A 20887-nucleotide genomic window follows, 5' to 3' on the forward strand; every position below is an offset into this window, starting at 1 on the left:
CTCTCTCTCCCCCTCTCTCTCTCTCTCTCTCTCTCTCTCTCTCTCTCTCTCTCTCTCTCTCTCTCTCTCTCTCTCTCTCTCCCCCTCCCTCTCTCTCTCTCCCCCTCCCTCTCTCTCTCTCTCTCTCTCTCTCTCTCTCTCTCTCTCTCTCTCTCTCTCTCTCTCTCTCTCTCTCTCTCTCTCCCTCTCTCTCTCCCTCTCTCTCTCTCTCTCTCTCTCTCTCTCTCTCTCTCTCTCTCTCTCTCTCTCTCTCTCTCTCTCTCTCTGTCTCTCTCTCTCTCTCTCTCTCTGTCTGTCTCTCTCTCTCTCTCTCTCTCTCTCTCTCTCTCTCTCTCTCTCTCTCTCTCTCTCTCTCTGTCTCTCTCTCTCTCTCTCTCTCTCTCTCTCTCTCTCTCTCTCTCTCTCTCTCTCTCTCTCTCTCTCTCCCTCTCATGTCAGCCTTCTGCTTCACTAGGGAAGAGAAATAACGTTCAGTTGGAAGTTGTCCAACCGAATATTTCCTGTTTCCTTTATTGAATGATAAATGGCGCAGTAAAGACTTCTCGTAAATTACACAGTAAAGCCACCAGCTGGCAACTCCCAAGGCGCGCACGCGCGCGTGTGTGTGTATACTCACCCACACGCGCGGTTTAGAACCGACTACAGACGGTTCTAAAAGCCGGGACCCAGGAGCTAAAACATCTCGACCCTACAGGCACACACATAAAACAGTCAACCAACAAACACACATAACATAAAACACTAAGTTATTGTATTTGTCAATATCCCAACAAGAAACAAATGATCTACACTGAACAAATCGCTTGATACAAATCACCATTTGGTCACCACTTGGTCCGGGAGTCATCTCCCGTCACGCAGGGTGCAGTTGCGCCTCCACAGATCTCCAGTATCATCTTTTGATACTGGTAATGGCTCGAAAGGGCCACCACTTACGGGCTATTCATGCCCGTGCCACCTCTTGGGTGGCTTAATCTTCATCAATCAATCAATCAATTGATACAAATTATCTTACAAACCTCTAATTTATATTTTACTCCACAAAAATCTAAACAAATAATAGAGGGAGAGATCTGTATTTTGTTTCAATTCTGTATTGATTTTTTTTGCCTCTTACAAGCTTGGAAAATAACTTGTGTGAAAATGTTAAGTTAGGTTGAGGGAACCAGAGGTATTTTGCGTTCTAGGAAAGGTCCTATTTAGCAGAAACTAGGGAATGGTACCAGAGGGTACCTGGGTAAATGGTTGTGGGTGCTAGGGAGGTGTTGTGGGTGCTAGGGAGGTGTTGTGGGTGCTAGGGACGTGTTGTGGGGTGCTAGGGAGGTGTTGTGGGTGCTAGGGACGTGTTGTGGGTGCTAGGGAACATGTTGTGGGTGCTAGGGAACATGTGGGTGCTAGGGACGTGTTGTGGGTGCTAGGGAGGTGTTATGGGTGCTAGGGAACATGTGGGTGCTAGGGACGTGTTGTGGGTGCTAGGGAACATGTGGGTGCTAGGGACGTGTTGTGGGTGCTAGGGAGGTGTTATGGGTGCTAGGGAACATGTGGGTGCTAGGGACGTGTTATGGGTGCTAGGGAACATGTGGGTGCTAGGGACGTGTTATGGGTGCTAGGGAACATGTGGGTGCTAGGGACGTGTTATGGGTGCTAGGGAACATGTGGGTGCTAGGGACATGTTGTGGGTGCTAGGGAACATGTTGTGGGTGCTAGGGAACATGTTGTGGGTGCTAGGGAACATGTTGTGGGTGCTAGGGAACATGTTGTGGGTGCTAGGGAACATGTTGTGGGTGCTAGGGAACATGTTGTGGGTGCTAGGGAACATGTTGTGGGTGCTAGGGAACATGTTGTGGGTGCTAGGGAACATGTTGTGGGTGCTAGGGAACATGTTGTGGGTGCTAGGGAACATGTTGTGGGTGCTAGGGAACATGTTGTGGGTGCTAGGGACGTGTTATGGGTGCTAGGGAACATGTGGGTGCTAGGGACATGTTGTGGGTGCTAGGGACGTGTTGTGGGTGCTAGGGAACATGTTGTGGGTGCTAGGGAACATGTTGTGGGTGCTAGGGAACATGTTGTGGGTGCTAGGGAACATGTTGTGGGTGCTAGGGACGTGTTATGGGTGCTAGGGAACATGTGGGTGCTAGGGACATGTTGTGGGTGCTAGGGAACATGTTGTGGGTGCTAGGGAACATGTTGTGGGTGCTAGGGACGTGTTGTGGGTGCTAGGGAACATGTTGTGGGGTACTAGGAAGGTGTTGTGGGTGCTAGGGACATGTTGTGGGTGCTAGGAACATGTTGTGGGTGCTAGGGACATGTTGTGGGTGCTAGGGACGTGTTGTGGGTGCTAGGGAACATGTTGTGGGTGCTAGGGACATGTTGTGGGTGCTAGGGACATGTTGTGGGTGCTAGGGAACATGTTGTGGGTGCTAGGGAACATGTTGTGGGTGCTAGGGACGTGTTGTGGGTGCTAGGGAACATGTTGTGGGTGCTAGGGACGTGTTGTGGGGTGCTAGGGAGGTGTTGTGGGTGCTAGGGAGGTGTTGTGGGTGCTAGGGAGGTGTTGTGGGTGCTAGGGAGGTGTTGTGTGTGCTAGGGAACATGTTGTGGGTGCTAGGGACGTGTTGTGGGGTGCTAGGGAGGTGTTGTGGGTGCTAGGGAGGTGTTGTGGGTGCTAGGGAGGTGTTATGGGTGCTAGGGAACATGTGGGTGCTAGGGACGTGTTGTGGGTGCTAGGAACGTGTTGTGGGTGTTAGGAACATGTTGTGGGTGCTAGGAACGTGTTGTGGGTGTTATGTAATTTGTTTTCAATTGCATTTTAGTGTTTATATTACGCTGGCATATCCCAGGGTAGAGTTTCCCTGGCGTTTGTCTGATCAGCCAAGTTATCCCTGCTGGCTGTCTGTAGCAACAGGCGACTTCTTGAGAAAGTTCCTAAGTCCCCCTTCGAACGGTTTAACCTTAGTTCCATCGACATGTTTCTTGTATTTGATGTTTTGGTCAGGGCCAGATTCACGAAGCAGTTACGCAAGCACTTACGAACCTGGGGCCAGATTCACGAAGCAGTTACGCAAGCACTTACGAAAATGGGGCCAGATTCACGAAGCAGTTACGCAAGCACTTACGAAAATGGGGCCAGATTCACGAAGCAGTTACGCAAGCACTTACGAACTTGGGGCCAGATTCACGAAGCAGTTACGCAAGCACTTACGAACCTGTCCATCTTTTCTTACTCTTTGGCGGCTTTGTTTACAATTATTAAACAGTTAATGAGCTCCGAAGCACCAGGAGGCTGTTTATAACAATAACAACAGTTGATTGGCAAGTTTTCATGCTTGTAAACTGTTTAATAAATGTAACCAAAGCCGTCAAAGATCGAGGAAAGATGTACACGTTCGTAAGTGCTTGCGTAACTGCTTCGTGAATCTGGCCCCTCTGATGTCCACAAGGTTCAAGTGAGCGTTTAAGGCACTTGGGTCGTTCCAATATTGCCCACATCCAACCATCTAGCCCACCAAACACACACCGAAACTACGACGTTGGTACAACGTTCGAACAAGTTTTAACACCTAACCAGTTATAACAACCAATATAGCAAGTTGTAACAACGTTCTAATACGTCATAAACACGTTAAGCCAAGACGTAACAACTTTATTACAAGTTGTAACAAGCGGAAAATAGAGACAGTTTCGGTTTGTGTTTCCAGGGTTATCTTCGTTGTTGTTGTTGTTTCATTGTTTATGTTTTGACTCAGTATTTTGCTTTTGTTTTTACGTATATATTATGTAAGTTGCTGTGATCGTGTTCTTGTGCTGTGCTTGTTCTGTTCTTGTGCTGTATTTACTATTTGTCTCTGCAGTATCGAGGTCTTAGCTCCTGGACCCAGCTTTTCTAACTTATCTATTTTTCCTCTATTATGTCTACTACATGTATATTTCTCTCTAACACACACGCACGCGCGCGAGCGCACATCCCCAGGAAGCAGCCCGTAGCAGCTGTCTAACTCCCAGGTACCTATTTACTGCTAGGTGAACAGGTTGAAAGAAACTCTGTCTCCGGCGGGAATCGAACCCGGGCCACTGGGACTAGGACCCTATAGCGCTGTCCCCTCATCCACTGAGTGGAGAACCTATGTACTGTACTTGTGTTCAAGCTGTGGTGGCAGTGATACACGCCCAACCACTTGGGCTGGACGGTAGAGCGTCATGCAGGTCGGAGTTCAATCCCCGACCATCCACAAGTGGTTGGGCACCATTCCTTCTCTCCCCCGTCCCATCCCAAATCCTTATCCTGACCCCTTCCCAGTGCTATATAGTCGTAATGGCTTGGTGCTTTGCCCCGATAATTCCCTCCCTCCCTCCCTCTCAATAGATGCTATATCAATTATCACGTGACCTCGATAGCCAGCGACATTCCACAAGCATACAGGACAAATACAGGATTTATTTGTCCCTGTTCACATGTATATTTTCCTGTTGACATTTCTAGTGTATTGTCATAATGCATTCTTTGATTTCTGTATGTGCAAGGGAGAGAGAGAGAGAGAGAGAGAGAGAGAGAGAGAGAGAGAGAGAGAGAGAGAGAGAGAGAGAGAGAGAGAGAGAGAGAGAGAGAGAGAGAGAGAGAGAGAGAGAGAGAGAGAGAGAGAGAGAGAGAGAGAGAGAGAGAGAGAGAGAGAGAGAGAGAGAGAGACAGAGACAGAGAGAGAGAGAGAGAGAGAGAGAGAGAGAGAGAGAGAGAGAGAGAGAGAGAGAGAGAGAGAGAGAGAGAGAGAGAGAGGGAGGTATCTTCGTACTTTATAAGTCACGCATTTCTGAAATTCAAAACCGAACCAATCCGGAAACCATCTATCTATAGATCAGGAAAGGCATGTCCGACCAGCCAATCAAGAAACATCAGCAGTAAACAAATCCATAAGGGCCGTGACGAGGATTCGAACCTGCGTCCGAGAGCATCCCAGACGCTGCCTTAATCATTAGCAGTAAGCCAGAGGGGCAATGACGAGTATCTCGCCTTCAATATACTAAATTATACTAACAATATACTCCCGGAAAATATACTAAAACCGGGGGACCCGGTCGGCCGAGCGGACAGCACGCTGGACTTGTGATCCTGTGGTCCTGAAATCATCTCAAGATAACCTCAAGATTCAATAATTTACTCTACAACTAACACTGCAGGCGAGCTGACGTCTGGCTGATTGAAACATCTACTCGTGTTGATAAGGCAACTTAGCGGCATACTTTCCAGAAATTAATTCTCTTCGACCGTGTGAAGACTTCGTTAGGAAGCAGATTTGGTGTCAGAAAGGTGTGAGCTAGATGTCAGAAAAGTAGTGAAGGCGAAGATTGTGAATGATAGTCCGCTGCGCCATTGATAAGTGACTACTTCCACAGTTGTTGCGACTACTACTACTACTACTACTACTACTACTACTAGATGAGTACAGGCTACATTCCTTAGGAGCCAAATAGACCAAAGTCGTCTCTTGGAGGAGGAACCCTTAATGCTGACGTTTCGTCAACGTTGCAACTAAGGCTTCAAGACGTCTGGGAAGACTATGAAAATATACTAAAAGTGAAGCAAAGATTTTACAAGAGTCAAAAGATCATTGGAAAAAGAGTGCCTCTGCCGACAACACTCCCTCCAGGGTCCCGCAGACCAGACAGGAAGCGAAACCCAACCCACTTGAGACGTTATTCCATTTACTTAAGTCGAGTTTGGCAAAGTAACTGTTAGAACTCGATAGTTTGTTTGTGCTAAGCTCACATAAATGACCTAGTTGCAGCCTAGTTTGACTGTTATAACTGATAGGACTTTATATCAGTGATAAAGCTTTATAAGTTTCTTGTCCCCAATCGACTTGAGAATGGTCCAGGACGGACCGAAACGTTGTCGTCCCTTCACCTTCTAGTGTGTGGTCTGGTCATCATTCTTGTCCCCCCTCCTATCTTCGCACTGTCAACAACTTCTCTATTACCAATAAAAATAAATAGAATCATTTCGATAACGAGAGAGAATTCAAGAAAATCGAGTCATGACATTCTCATTTCTACGACCCATGCCTTATATTCTTGCTCTAAAACGTATCCGATTTAATGGCCATAATCTGATAAAATAAATGGCAAAATTACGACACTTTATATAACCCGTTACGAGCTTAAACGAGGCGGCTCGTTAGTTAGAGGACTGAACGTGACAAAAGTTAAAAGTTAGACCTGTGTGTAGCATTAAAGAAAATGGGGAAATATGCCTTGTCCTGGAAGAATGGAGCTATTAATACAATGTGTAGGGGGGACTCCTGGCTTAACCTTGACGACGCGCGGACGTCTGGACACCTGCTCCGCCACCAGGGGGCCCGGGCCCCGCCGGATCACGTTCCGTTTCGCGATTTTGATACTGCCGTTTGGCATTCCAATTCACCGGTCCGGATTGTTACGACGCCTGGCGCACATATCGCCTTGGGTCACAGGATAGTTGATAGATTTCGAACGTGTTCTGGCTGGTGACGGTGTTCGGTGACGGTGTTCGACGCCGGCTTGGCAGAGAGGTGCCGGATCTTGGTGGGCTCCCGGTGTGCCCCCACCCGTGGTGGGCGGCTGGCATCTGCTTTGCCGGAAAGCACTGAATGACATTTTGCATTTTACTTTAAAACCGAAAACCTACTTTTTGGTTTTGCTACCTGGTGTTCTCTGTGTGGGGCGGGGCCGGTGCTTGTCACCCTGAGGGACTCCTGGGGCTCTCCAATCACCTGCCCGTCTGTGTGTTTATTGGCCGCGAGGCTCATTAGTTTCCGCTGAAAAGCGACATTCATACCGCCATTAGGCTTCGCGATTAACCCTACACGGGTACAAGTCAGTCGTCCGACGGGGCGCATCCGATCCCGCGATCGTCGTCGCTCTTAAATCAACAACAACACAGTGTATGTGTATTACGGTGTTGCAAGCAGTATGCGTATACTGTGTTGCAGGCCATGCGTATATATCATGCTGTAGGTTTATACTGTGTTGTTGCAGGCCGAGTATTTGCCTTACTGCAAGCTGTATACGAGTATACAGTCTTGCAGACCGTGTACTTACATTGTTTGCTGCAGGTTGTGTGTGTGTATATTGAGTTGGAAGCAAGGAACATGGGAGAAAGGGCCATGGGAGGAAGGAACATGGGAGGACGGATTAACCACGGGAGAGGAGTGACTGTGGTTGCAACTGTAAGGCCCACTGTTGCTGCTCAACACATGACGTTGACAACACACCTCCAAACTTATAATGAATCTCACACCCCCTGCACCACTACCACCATCATCACTATATACTACCACCACCACCATCACCACTATATACTACCACCATCACCACTACCATAATCACCCACAAACACCGCTGAATCCTCACCAACACCCTCGTTCATACACATTCAAACATCACTCACCCACTAAACATCCTTCCCTCTCATCCACCAAACCCACTCCCTCACAAACCTCCCTCTCCCTCACCCCTCCAATCCCCCTTCACCCACGATCACCAACCATCCCCCTCATCCTCCAACTCCCCCTCTCGCCCCCCACACCCCCCACACCTCTCCTGCTCGCGTCATCACCTACGGGGCCAACCAAAGCGAGGCTCACGGCAAATGTTTACTGACAAAAATTCCTCGCCGGCAGAAACACTTCTTGCAAGAAAAAGCAGTTCATCGGAACCCAAGTTTACTGATATTGCACACTTGCAAGATGCCCCCACATTCTGTGAATTGCAAATAAACTCCAATCAAATGCAACTGACCGAATACATATTTTCTTCCGATGGATTCTTATGTTTTCTGTGCAACAAAAATAACAGCATGATTTATAAATTAGTTTTTATCAATTTCAATTAATGTATCAATCAGAGCTGTACAAACATTGCACAAGAGCTTTTGGGTACTTCTGCAAGTGATATAGTTTGGAACCAGCCACCAACTAGTGATGGGAATTGGTTCCTTAGTTGCTGTAACTTGCATACAGCTGAGAAAGTTTGGTTATGTTCACGAGTTGTACTCGTGTTGGCTCCAGTCTTCCCACTCACATGGGTAGCGCAGTGGTGGTCTCTCAGCCGCTCGTTAGCCCTAGTGGTGGTTACTGTAAGTGGGTAGCCTGCACCTGGTAACATGTCTTGTAAGAAGGCATTGTTCAAACAAGATCTTTCTTCATCTTACCATGACTGTTCTTTGTGGTCTGAGTTATTTCAGGGAGGATGCCATCTACCATCTCTATGTGTATTCACACTATCACTAACTTGTTTAATTTGATTTATATAGATTTGTAAACATCAGAGGCATCCCTGAAGTATGTGCCCATAGTAAGGTGTGTGTGTGTGTGTGTGTGTGTGCGTGCGCGCGCGTGTGTGTGTGTGTAGGGTGGGGGGGGGGGGGGGGGAGGATCTGCAGCATTGCAGGGCATTGCAAACATCTTCAGTTTCAGATGTGTCAAATATTTCCATTCTTGATATTGCGCAGTTGCAACTGCGCATCGCTGAGCGCCTATGGGAGTGGTGTCTTTATTTTGTTTTTCTCCAGGCTAAAAGAAACAGTGACTTCCTTCTACAGTGACCTTCATTTGGAACTTCCCAGTTTACCTTTGGAACTTCCCAGTTTAGACCCGAAGGTGACTGAGATCTTCCAGGAGGTCTCCAGGGCCTTTCTTTGAACCTTCGGCGCGTCTTAATATGGTATCGTGTTGAAATTTACTAATATTGGTCTTGACTCCATTACGAAGATCATGTGTTAAGAATATTTAAGGTTCCAAGGAAGACTACGACTCCTCGCTGGGTTCGCACCTTCAATGGTAATACTGTGATGCCTTATACTGGTAAATTTATGATGTTTAATAAGTATTTGTCAGGATTAATTATGATTATATTTCCAGCATACAGCGAGCAAGCACGCACGGACACACACACACACACACACACACACACACACACACACACACACACACACACACACACACACACACACACACACACACACACACAATCAAAGTGAAAAAGTTAAAACACTTCACTTCATTCTCCCCCAAAATGACTATACTTCTGGCTGCAATTTGGACGTAATTTTGCAACCCTTCCGACCGCCTGTATCACGGAGACTCGCACAGGGGGAAGTCCACTCTATTATGAACTCGGAGCAACTTACTGCACATTCACTGGTCGAGTTGACGAGGGGAGAGATGGAGGAAGAGGGGCGACAGGGAGGATAGGAGGGAGGGGAATTATGGGAAAATGGAAAGGGAGCAAGAGTTGGCAGAGGAAGGGAAGGGTTCCAGGGATTACTGCATGAAAGGAGAGAGAGAGAGAGAGAGAGAGAGAGAGAGAGAGAGAGAGAGAGAGAGAGAGAGAGAGAGAGAGAGAGAGAGAGAGAGAGAGAGAGAGAGAGAGAGAGAGAGAGAGAAAGAGAGAGAGACAGAGAGGTTGGAAGAAGCAGACATTATGCGACACAGTGAAACTGTGTGTGAAATTTTTAATCAGTAAGAACAAAACTGGAACACAAAGCCTGGCTGAGTATTTTGGGGCCAGTGTTGCGTGCACAGTTACAGCCCCGCTCCTGTGCCGGGTAAGTCCACTACGGGCTCACCGTAGCCCGTGCTACCTGGAACTTTTTTGTTCCCAGTAGCTGAATCTTAAACAACAGCAAACCTTGCGTTGGGGCAAGTGTTCAAATGTTCGTCAAGACTGCTGGGCTCAATCTTCCGCTTTTAACGATCAATCCTGCCTGAAATATCCTACAGTTTGACCACATTTGACGCCAAACTAGGAGAGGGACAAGATTTCTTGGCAACAGTCTGGGATGCTCTCGGACGTAGGTTCGAATCCTCGTCACGGCCCTTTGTGGATTTGTTCAGTCCTTCATAGATAGCCTTTTATGGCATGGCTAAGGCAGACTTAGACTAAGCACTAAGACTAAGACAATTATAAACCTAACGATTCTTTGTAGTAGTCATGACAAACGAGACGTCATGAACTCTCATTCGTGTCACTTTAAACAAGCCGGTTAGGACAGCAAAAATACTTTCTACAACAAATACGTTTAACCAGAGTTAGGCAAGGAAATCCGAAATCAGTTACCTGCCCTTCTGTAATGATGTGGGGAGGGAGGGAATTATCAGCAGGGAAAGCACCAAGCCATTACGACTATATAGCCCTGAGAAGGGATCAGGATAAGGATTTGGGATGGGACGTGGGGAAAGGAATGGTGCCTAATAACTTATGGACGATCGGGGATTGAACGCAGACCTGCATGAAGCGAGACCGTCGCTCTACCGTCCAACTCAAGTGGTTGAGAATGATGTGGGGAGTTTGATGTGATTATCTTGGCAGAAGGTGAGAAGCCGATACTATAATATCTACTGATTTGATTGATCGTGTTTGAATGAGATTTAATTATCTTCGACATGACATATTCATTTACTCGTGGCTTAGCAATTATATCTTGAGTGTTGATATCATCTAGATATCATTAAATTGGATGAGATCACTTGCAATATATTATTAGTAAGTATTAGTAAGGATTAGTAAAGAGGCATTTAGGGCGCTTTACACTGCCTACGTGAGGCCAGTCTTAGAGTGTGTCGCCTCATCATGGAGTCCCCATCTGAAGAAACACATAAGGAAACTGGATGTGTATGTGTGTGTACTCACCTATTTGTGCTTGCGGGGGTTGAGCTTTGGCTCTTTGGTCCCGCCTCTCAACTGTCAATCAACTGGTGTACATGTTCCTGAGCCTACTGGGCTCTATCATATCTACATTTGAAACTGTGTATGGAGTCAGCCTCCACCACATCACTGCCTAATGCATTCCATCCGTTAACTACTCTGACACTGAAAAAGTAACTTCTAACGTCTCTGTGGCTCATGTGGGTACTCAGTTTCCACCTGTGTGTGTGTGTACTCACCTATATGTACTCACCTATATGTGCTTGCAGGATCGAGCATTGACTCTTGGATCCCGCCTTTCTAGCTATCGGTTGTTTACAGCAATGACTCCTGTCCCATTTCCCTATCATACCTAGTTTTAAAAGTATGAATAGTATTTGCTTCCACACCGATAGATGTGTGTGTGTGTGTGTGTGTGTGTGTGTGTGTGTGTGGATTGAGTTACTTGCCCCCAATCAGTTATGGCGGCAATCATTCCCAACGCATAAAAATATCGCCAATAATCCAGCTCGCATTAGAACTACACAGCACCCCAACCTGGAACACCTAATAACGTGGCTGTGAAGAGGCTGCAATACTGGTCAAGACTCATCCCTGAAGTGCAGGCGATGAGTCACAATAACGTGGCTGTGAAGAGGCTGCAATACTGGTCAAGACTCATCCCTGAAGAGCAGGCGATGAGTCACAATAACGTGGCTGAAGTATGTTGACCAGACCACACACACTAGAAGGTGAAGGGACGACGACGACGTTTCGGTCCGTCCTGGACCATTCTCAAGGCGACTGCCGACTTTGAGAATGGTCCAGGACGGACCGAAACGTCGTCGTCCCTTCACCTTCTATGAAGTGCTTAATATATTCAAAGTTCCTTGGGGGGCAGAAAGTGCTCCACCATTGGACCAAATGGTCGTGGTCCCATCACACAGACACAAACGGTCTTGCTGTATAATGCACCAGAGCCAGGCTTAACCGAGCCACCATTTCCGAAACCTGTATATCTTTCAACGTTACCTGATGCAGTAGTGACGTCATATTAACGTTAACTGATACAGTAGTGACGTCAGATTGACGTTAACTGATGCAGTAGTGACGTCAGATTCACGTTAACTGATACAGTAGTGACGTCATATTCACGTTAACTGATGCAGTAGTGACGTCATATTCACGTTAACTGATACAGTAGTGACGTTAGATTCACGATAAGTGATACAGTAGTGACGTCAGATTCACGTTAACTGATACAGTAGTGACGTCAGATTCACGTTAACTGATGCAGTAGTGACGCCATATTCACGTTAACTGATACAGTAGTGACGCCATATTCACGTTAACTGATACAGCAGTGACGCCAGATTCACGTTAACTGATATACCAATCACGTCAAACACCCATCAACTTGTACACTGGTCACCGAATGTAAACAACAGAAGCAATGTGTCCTTGTCAACAATGTAAGTTTGTCAACACTGTAAGGTTGTCAACAATGTAAGTTTGTCAACACTGTATGTTTATCAACAATACCACGTGGTACTAGCCGAGTCATTCATTAGTGTGTGTTCGGCACAGCCTAATGATCAAACTATCGGTCTTCCTGCGTTAATGACATGGTTTACTCAAGTTCAGCCGTCATATATATATATATATATATATATATATATATATATATATATATATATATATATATATATATATATATACACACACAAAATTGTGCATGTGTGTTGCTGCTTTATAATCTAATTTTGTCAATTTTTAACACTGTTAACTATCGAGAAATATAAATCTTATTGAAATTTTTTTTTTTATTATTTATTTTATTCCTATTTACAATTTTGCTGTAAAAATTTTACCGTTTATTTGAGAATTATTGATTTTGATGTAAATAAAATTGCCCTTTTATCATCTTGGAGATCTATTGATAGATCTCGGAGCTCTATTGATAGATCTTGGAGATCTATTGATAGATCTCGGAGCTCTATTGATAGATCTTGGAGATCTATTGATAGATCTTGGAGATCTATTGATAGATCTCGGAGATCTATTGATAGATCTCGGAGATCTATTGATAGATCTTGGAGATCTATTGATAGATCTTGGAGATCTATTGATAGATCTTGGAGATCTATTGATAGATCTCGGAGATCTATTGATAGATCTTGGAGATCTATTGATAGATCTCGGAGATCTATTGATAGATCTCGGAGATCTATTGATTACCAGCGATAGATAAACAAGACTAGTAGGTGAACAAGGTATATTGTTATCAGAATTGCTCAAGAATTTACGAATTCTTTTGCGAAACCTTTACATCTTTACCCTTGTTTATGCGCTTCGAAACCTCACAACCCATGATTGTTTGTTCCAAACAACCTCATGGTGCTTCGGAGCTCACAAACTGTTGATTATAGGTAACAGACAGTTGTTAACAGACAGATTATAGGTAAACAGACAGTTCTTAACAGACAGATTATAGGTAACAGACAGTTGTTAACAGACAGATTATAGGTAAACAGACAGTTCTTAACAGACAGATTATAGGTAACAGACAGTTGTTAACAGACAGATTATAGGTAAACAGACAGTTCTTAACAGACAGATTATAGGTAACAGACAGTTGTTAACAGACAGATTATAGGTAAACAGACAGTTCTTAACAGACAGATTATAGGTAACAGACAGTTCTTAACAGACAGATTATAGGTAAACAGACAGTTCTTAACAGACAGATTATAGGTAACAGACAGTTCTTAACAGACAGATTATAGGTAAACAGACAGTTCTTAACAGACAGATTATAGGTAACAGATAGTTCTTAACAGACAGATTATAGGTAACAGACAGTTCTTAACAGACAGATTATAGGTAACAGACAGTTCAGAACAGACCACTGTTAAGAACAAATCCCCAAAAACTGTGATCTGGGTTCGAATTTTGACTAAGGCACAGCTGGGAACATCCAGGGTGTAGGTTCGAACCCTCATCACAGCCCTTGTGGATTTGTTCATTTGAAATATCACACTATTGTGATTTCTGTGTGTAGTGTAAACCATTGTTGAAAGATGTAAAGGTTTCACAAGTGGCTGCGTGTACTTATTGAATCCAGGCCCTGGGGGGAGGGACTGACTTACCTTACCACAACAAACACAACTCATTACAACGTTCCCTAAACTCATCTTGACTACCAACACGTGTCATAAACAGATAATTTCTCATATCGTTCTATTATCACACCAAAATCACGGCACTTTTCTTCATAATGTCACTATATATACTTTCTGATATACTTTCATCGTGTATAAATGAATAATTTTGGCGTTTGCTGAGTGCGTTGGGAAGTGTGTGAGGTGTGGCAGTCAGAGCTACTGGCCAGGTGTGGTAATGCTGGTGTGTGTGTGTGTGTGTGTACACACCCTCCCCCCCTCCCTATCCCTCTAAGTCCCACCCAGTCCACTCCACCACTTCTATATTCTATCCCTTCTGTCCGGGTTTCTTTCCTTGCAATTGCCCGTCCTGGCGTCCACAGCTCACGAATATACCACTCATACTTCTTAAATTACTAATTTAATTTAAGTTACCAGCACCTCACAATCTTTTCCCTTCACCACACTACCTAGCCACCCTCAACCACACTACCTAGCCACCCTCAACCACACTACCTATCCCCCCCTCCACCACACAGTAGCATCATGGAAGGAGACATCAATTTTGTAACAAGACACCTATGCTGGTTCTCCAATATCATTATTCTCCGTGTGTCTGGCAACGCCATGCTCCTCCGTGTCTCTGGCAACGCCACGCTCCTCTGTGTCTCTGGCAACGCCATGCTCCTCCGTGTCTCTGGCAACGCCATGCTCCTCCGTGTCTCTGGCAACGCTATACTCCTCCGTGTCTCTGGCAACGCCATGCTCCTCCGTGTCTCTGGCAACGCCACGCTCCTCCGTGTCTCTGACAACGCCACGCTCCTCCGTGTCTAGCGAGCCGGATACAAGCGAGGCTTCAACTAAATTAGTTATGAGCGTCATATTTTGCTTCGGACAGCTGGTACGTGTTAGCGCCTGGCTGACCGAGACACGTGTGACCGACAGGTGTGACCGACAGCTGTCGCGAGTGGAGTGCTATACTCCCACAGACAGCGATACCAGTCACTCCCACAGACAGCGGTACCCGTCACTCCCACAGACAACGCACCCGTCACTCCCACAGACTAGATGAATAATTCCAGCTGTCAAATCCCCAGATTATAAATGAATTAACACACTCGACTGGCAATTGAGTGGGTTGACATTGTCTTCACCAACGCTTCACTCACTTCCAATGTTCGAATTGTACCACACTTCCAATGTTCGAATTGTACCACACTTCCAATGTTCGAATTGTACCACACTTCCAATGTTCGAATTGTACCACACTTCCAATGTTCGAATTGTACCACACTTCCAATGTTCGAATTGTACCAATGTCAATCGGTCCGTCTTTTTCAACGAGGGCCAAATGTTCCTTCCATATAGCCGCGAATGTCCTTGTTTAGGAAATGAAAAACCCTTTTATACGAGACTAACAACTGATGTCGAACGTTCGAATATTCGAACATTTCTCTACCAGTGCCTCGCTGACGACCTCTGTTCGAACCACAACGCTATACACGTCTCACCCGCGTTCTACAAATACCAATAATTGCCAACAGGACCACCAGGTAAGTCCACTACGGGCTCACCATAGCCCGTGCTACTTGCCCCGCTCCTGTGCCAGGTAAGTCCACTACGGGCTCACCATAGCCCGTGCTACTTGCCCCGCTCCTGTGCCAGGTAAGTCCACTACGGGCTCACCATAGCCCGTGCTACTTGCCCCGCTCCTGTGCCAGGTAAGTCCACTACGGGCTCACCATAGCCCGTGCTACTTGCCCCGCTCTTGTGCCAGGTAAGTCCACTACGGGCTCACCATAGCCCGTGCTACTTGCCCCGCTCCTGTGCCAGGTAAGTCCACTACGGGCTCACCATAGCCCGTGCTACTTGCCCCGCTCCTGTGCCAGGTAAGTCCACTACGGGCTCACCATAGCCCGTGCTACTTGCCCCGCTCCTGTGCCAGGTAAGTCCACTACGGGCTCACCATAGCCCGTGCTACTTGCCCCGCTCCTGTGCCAAGTAAGTCCACTACGGGCTCACCATAGCCCGTGCTACTTGCCCCGTTCCTGTGCCAGGTAAGTTCACAACGGGCTCACCATAGCCCGTGCTGCTTGGAACTTTTTGTTCCAAGTAGCGAATCTTAAACAACAACAACAACAGGACCTGTTTACGGGCTATTCATGCCCGTGCCACCTCTTGGGTGGCTTAATCTTCATCAATAAATCAATAAATCAACTAGACCTCATCACCTAACCAACGTCTCTATGTGTAAATATGCAATAACGTTAACTTAAAATTGAGAAAATTTATATTTTGAATGGAGAATGAAGTTAAAATTGATGAATGCGTCTTTGGGGTTGGCCGCGGGATGGAATGGACATAGTGTGAGAACGGATTGCGTTTAAGGCAATTTCAGAACATCACTAAAGGCTCTGAGCGTTAATTAGGAAGGCCTCAGACAGTAAACACGGATTAATGGGACAAGTTCGCTTGGGTTTCAGCCAAGGAGTTATTAGGGACTTGGTTGTAAACAGATTGGTTAGGTTAGGTTAGGTTAGGTCGTGTTCCACGTTAAATGAGTTGTGTAAGGCTTAAGGTGAGGTGGTGGGAAGGTTAGGTTAGGTTAGGTTAGGTTAGGTTAGGTTAGGTTAGGTTTGATTAGGTTAGGTTAGGTTAGGTCGTGTTCCACGTTAAATGAGTTGTGTGAGGCTTAAGGTGAGGTGGTGGGAAGGGCGAGCCGTCGGCCTACCACCAGGAGCCAGAGGTCGTCCACTTCCGTACCCACCTGTGTAACAGGTTGTAAATGTTCCCTGTAGGTGAGCAGTGTCCCTTTAAGTGGTGGTGGTGCTCCTGTAGGTGCTTGTGGTGGTGGTGGTGCCTGTGGTGGTGGTGGTGTCTGTCCTGGTGGTGGTGGTGGTTATGGTGCTTGTATTGGTGGTAGTTGTGGTGGTGGTGGTGTCTGTCCTGGTGGTGGTGGTGGTGGTAGTGCTCTGTAGGTGCTTGTACTGGTGGTGGTGGTGGTGGTGGTGGTGGTGATGCAGGTAGCGAGGACAGTGGTCGGAGCTAAGGCCCCTTAGTCTGACAGCAAGAGAAGTTCCATCAGAGTTTCAGGTGAAACTTCCCAATGCACCTTATGTATCTAGCAATGTTGCCGTGCAACTCCCAATGTATATCCTGGCATTTATAGACCAGCGCCGTACAACAGACTGACAATGAGATATAAGTAATTATCAAGTGAGCGCACGAAACTATTACTCGACTAAACAGCACTTGGGAGGAAAATGAAAACAAAAATGATTTGGTTCACGACGGAGGAAAGGAACGATGACCAACCACTTGGACGCTCTGGGATTGAACCCCGACCTGTAAGAAACGATACCCTCTCTACCGTTGAGTCCAAGTGAGAGAGGAACAGACAACTTGGAAGCACATGACAGCAATCATAGCAGACCTCATAGTTTATCTGTTCAACCTGTTCTTCAATTCCAATGAAAATAACCAAAAAAAACAGCTGTTAAGCAGGGAGCGGAAGACAGGGGTCACGGAAGACAGAGGACAGAAGACAGGGGACAGAAGACAGAGGACACGGAAGACAGGGGACACAGAAGACAGGGGACGGGAGACAGGGCACTGAAGACAGGGGACACAGAAGACAGGGGACACAGAAGACAGGGGACGGGAGACAGGGCACTGAAGACAGGGGACACAGAAGACAGGGGACACAGAAGACAGGGGACCCAGAAGACAGGGGACGGAGAAACTTTGAGAAGGAGCAGGAAACAGTTGGAGTCGGGCGAACACCCAGGTACCTATTTTAATGCTAGGTAACAGGGGCATTCAGGGTGAAAGAAACTTTGCCCATTTGTTTCTGCCTCGTGCGGGAATCGAACCCGCGCCACAGAATTGCGAGTCCTGCGCGCTATCCACCAGGCTAGGAGGCCCCTGGTGAGTATAGTGTGGTCTTGGCGGGTCACACAGGGGCTGGCTGGCTCTCAGGCAGCTGGCACTTGGTGGTAACCTGTTCTCTCGACACATTTTTAGTGGAGAAGTGGGGAGAGAGGGGGAGAGAGGGGGGGAGGGAGAGAGAGAGAGAGAGAGAGAGAGAGAGAGAGAGAGAGAGAGAGAGAGAGAGAGAGAGAGAGAGAGAGAGAGAGAGAGAGAGAGAGAGAGAGAGAGAGAGTGAAGGAGTAAGAGTGAGAGGAGAGTGAGAGAGTGATAGTGAGTGAGAGTAGAGTGAGAGAGTGATAGTGAGTGAGAGTAGAGTGAGAGAGTGATAGTGAGTGAGAGTAGAGTGAGAGAGTGAGAGTGAGTGAGTGAGTGAGAGAGTGAGAATGACAGAGCTAGAGAGCGAGCCAGAGAGCGAGAGAGTGAGCCAGAGAGCGAGAGAGTGAGCCAGGGAGCGAGAGAGCGAGTGAGAGAGCGAGAGAGCCAGAGAGCGAGAGAGCAAGCAAGAGAGAACTGGGGAATATATTAAAAAACAATAAAATCTAAAATTTCAATTAAAAAACCAATACTACATACAATTTAAATTAAACAAAAAAACATCGAAACTATAAATAATATCAAATTACGAAAAGAAAACACAGAACAACGGACCTGGGAAAAGGAATAAAAGAGAGAGAGATATGGATTAGACAAAATATTTCAAAATATAAAAGATTCTCCCGGAACCAATATTTAGGCCATAAAACTAATTCTACTAAAACTAATTAAAATCTAAAACTAAATCCTAAATTAAAAGTCAATGAGCATGACATTGTAGCATATTATAGCCTACACTGAGACTGGTTGAACTAAACCGTTAAAAGTAAGATAATTATTTACAATTTAACGTGTGCGACAATCTGAGAGCAAAATACAAACTGGAGTAGTTACTCCAGAACGTCCGTAGAAGAAAATTGTTTACTTGCCAAGAGAGAAAACGGGAATATATTTAACCCATTTTCTCTGCCTCCACTGAAGAGCGCTTGGCAGAACTAAGCTATCGTAGTGCTATGACGAGAAATAATATAAACATCAGGGAGAAAGGATTACAGAGGGGCACAACGGGCCCAGGAGCTGAACCCCAGAATTCATTTAATTAGGCACGTGACTGTCTTCATAAGATAGTTACATAGTTTAATAAATGATTATATCAACAGTGGGATTGAGAACGGTCACAGGTACCGTCTTAAAGTTAAGCAAAAGTTACAGATGCGGTGAGATAGTTTCTTAATTTGATTTACTTATCATGCACATCCCTTCCTCCCCACTTTCCCCTTCCCCCACACTCCCCCTCCTCTTCCCCCACACTCCCTCTCCCCTTTCCCCCACTCCCCCTTTCCCATCCAGGGGATACGTGGCTAAAATTTCCGATAGTAGCTAATTTTGAATGAAGTATTCACACATTTCTTGAAAATTCGTTATACAAAAGTTTCAATATTCATATATCATTTCGCACTCCATCACTTAAATCCATTACGGGCTCACTTAAGTCCACTACGGGCTCACCATAGCCCGTGCTACTTGCCCCGCTCCTGTGCCAGGTAAGTCCACTACGGGCTCACCATAGCCCGTGCTACTTGCCCCGCTCCTGTGCCAGGTAAGTCCACTACGGGCTCACCATAGCCCGTGCTACTTGCCCCGCTCCTGTGCCAGGTAAGTCCACTACGGGCTCACCATAGCCCGTGCTACTTGCCCCGCTCCTGTGCCAGGTAAGTCCACTACGGGCTCACCATAGCCCGTGCTACTTGCCCCGCTCCTGTGCCAGGTAAGTCCACTACGGGCTCACCATAGCCCGTGCTACTTGCCCCGCTCCTGTGCCAGGTAAGTCCACTACGGGCTCACCATAGCCCGTGCTACTTGCCCCGCTCCTGTGCCAGGTAAGTCCACTACGGGCTCACCATAGCCCGTGCTACTTGCCCCGCTCCTGTGCCAGGTAAGTCCACTACGGGCTCACCATAGCCCGTGCTACTTGCCCCGCTCCTGTGCCAGGTAAGTCCACTACGGGGCTCACCATAGCCCGTGCTACTTGCCCCGCTCCTGTGCCAGGTAAGTCCACTACGGGCTCACCATAGCCCGTGCTACTTGGAACTGTTTGTTCCCAGTAGCTGAATCTAAAACACCATAGAACACCAATTCACATAGTGACGTTGTGTGTGCGAATAATTTTGCTGACGCAGTATATAATTGTTCACGTCCACATCTCTAGGTAATACAAACTGTTGCCAAAATATTTTTTTGGGGTAAAATGCTAAGGCTACGCCATTAGAGTTTCGCACTTATGGGGAGGAGTCAGTTCGGGGTTACCAAGGTACCTTAATTATGTTGACGAATCTTCTTCTCCCCCAATATCAACCTACCCAGGCTTTGTGCCCTGGAGAGGCCACTCCAGACCGACAACCAGAGCCCAACTCCATAGTCTCCTGAGACTGATGGATGACTACTACTATACACAAGCACACGTTCATGCACGACCTATTTAGAATCAGTTTGAAGATATTACAAGCACACGTAAGCTCTCATGACAAGAAGCTGTTACAAACCATCTTAAAGGAAAAAAAGAAACTTCTTCGTAGTTGCAAAAATACACACCATTTCTTCAGCTGCAATTACCTGCTTTAAAGCCAAACACCTTGCAACACCTTGCAACACATTGCAACATGTTTTAAACACATTACACACAGCTGTTTGAGAGAGAGATATAGACCTTACATTACGCTCTGCCCATGCAGGCGATGAGTCACAATAACGTGGCTAAAGTAAGTTGACCAGACCACACACTAGAAGGTGAAGGGACGACGACGTTTCGGTCCGTCCTGGACCATTCTCAAGTCGATTGAAAAGGAATGATCCAGGACGGATCGAAACGTCGTCGTCCCTTCACCTTCTAGTGTGTGGTCTGGTCAACGCTCTGCCTATTTTAGCCATAAATTGACTTCAATCTTCACTCAACTCATAATTACCTCCCGGATCCTTTGCAAGGAAAACATGTGAATTATTTTGGACTACAGAAAAATAATGTGTCTGTAATCTTACCGACATCATGGCTGACTTACACGCTAAGTTCCTGATAAAAAAAATATCCACACATAACCTCTAGTTTGCCT

The 20887-nt window shown here is 46.4% G+C and overlaps 1 protein-coding gene across 2 annotated transcripts in view; it reads right to left on the minus strand.

Annotated features, from left to right (window-relative positions):
• The window catches only part of LOC123763199 (synaptotagmin-7), a 559721-nt gene that overhangs the window by 143412 nt on the left and 395422 nt on the right, over positions 1-20887 (minus strand). The gene's annotated exons all lie outside the window — the stretch shown is intronic.

This window comes from Procambarus clarkii, chromosome 49 (genome assembly GCF_040958095.1).
Source record: "Procambarus clarkii isolate CNS0578487 chromosome 49, FALCON_Pclarkii_2.0, whole genome shotgun sequence".
In the NCBI taxonomy this organism is placed as follows: domain Eukaryota; kingdom Metazoa; phylum Arthropoda; class Malacostraca; order Decapoda; family Cambaridae; genus Procambarus; species Procambarus clarkii.